Source organism: Octodon degus, unplaced genomic scaffold, assembly GCF_000260255.1.
Source record: "Octodon degus isolate 3935 unplaced genomic scaffold, OctDeg1.0 scaffold00255, whole genome shotgun sequence".
NCBI lineage: Eukaryota > Metazoa > Chordata > Mammalia > Rodentia > Octodontidae > Octodon > Octodon degus.
The window spans coordinates 1995113-1996873 of NW_004524831.1; positions in this window are offsets into that span (position 1 = coordinate 1995113).

Below are 1761 nucleotides of genomic sequence, written 5' to 3' on the forward strand. Positions count from 1 at the left end.
GCAATATCCATGACTCATCCACATGGCTGACACTGACAAAGGATCTACAACCTGTGGTACAGGGTTTCAGCATTCTGAGGAAATTTGACTGACCTTATCAGATACAATAGCTCCAATTTTTGTTACATAGGTCTTGCTTTATCTTGGTCTTAACTATCCAACAGAAAAGTGTAAAAACAAAGTATAAGAAGTAAATCCATATTATTATGCTGAGCTGTAAAAGACTCAAGTCAACAACTTCTGACATTGCCATTCATACGGAAAGCTCAATACTATTATGGACTACCAAACTATTTTTGGAATATTTTGATGAATTCACACACCTATAATATTTATATGACAAAACTAAACAAAAAAGGGGATACAAATGAATGACCATTTTGTATCTGTATATTCAAAATAGTTAACCACTACGAAAACAACATGCAATGTATTAATTCTTGAAACTGTCCTACTAATTTGATTTGAAACTGTCTCATTGTTATTTGTTTCTGTATAAAATTATGGAAAAAAAGAAAAAAATAAAGTACATATCAAATTTTCATTTTAAGATATAAAATAACCATCTTTATTTGATTTTATCTTTTGCTTAGTGTTTGAATTAGTGTTAATAGTGTCATAGATTTACTTTTGTGGAATGGTTAAATTAATGAATAAAACAACTACTATAAAAAAAAACCAAAGTTAGTGCATTAGAAAAATTTGTTGTCATGATGGAAAATCAAATCATGCACTTAAAAGTTAGACTACTCTTAAGATGCCATGTTGATTATAAGTGGATCTGTATAACTCCAAAGGAATATAGTGAAACAGTATATTTCAGGGAATGTAAGTATTCAGAGTCACCTTATGGGTATTTTGAATAAGAGTGACATTAGTTTTGAATTGGCCACCTTTCTCGACCAAATACATGATACTTCCTACTCAGGCAATGTCTTCCTTCTCTCAGTAAAAATAATTATATAGCAGGCTTACAGTGATGAGTTTAAAAAAGCCATCATCAGTTATTCATCTTAATTTCAACAATGTTGAAAATGTTTTCATTGAGTGTGTTTATGAGTCATTCTGAAAGACTTTTTGGAAACTTCCTACCCTAGATAAGTATCTGTGAATTTGATATCAGTTCTATGTGTGATATATTTTTTAGTTGATGATGTTCCCTACATTCTCAAGGAGACAATCTAAAACTATCATAATTTGCTGCATCATAGGAATGACCTTCTTTTATTTTAATTTTTAAATTTTTATTCATTTTAATGAAAAAAGATAAAATAACAATGAAACAGTTTCAAAACAGGTTAGCATGATCTTTTCAGTAATTAATACATTGCACATTGTTGTCTTTGTAGTAGTTATTCAGAGGACAAGATGCAGACATGCTATCTTGCCTAAACAATATTAGTACAAACCTTTCTTCTCATTGAACTAATAGAAGGTAGCTGTATATCTATCTTAACTCTCTTGTGTATACATATATATATTTTTTCCCTTCCACTTTTTTCATAATTTTATTGATAAACAAATAGCAATGAGAGAGTTTCAAATCAAATCACTAGGACAGTTTCAATAATTAACACACTGCATGCATTCTTCTTAGTGGTTATTTGCTGTACAAGATGTGGACTTGAGATCCTATTTACAAACACCATTAGAACAAATCATTCTATTCATTAAGAGATTGTAACTATATATCTATCCTAACCACTTTGAATACACAGATACAAAATGGACATTCATCTGTATGCCCTTTTTTGTTAAGTT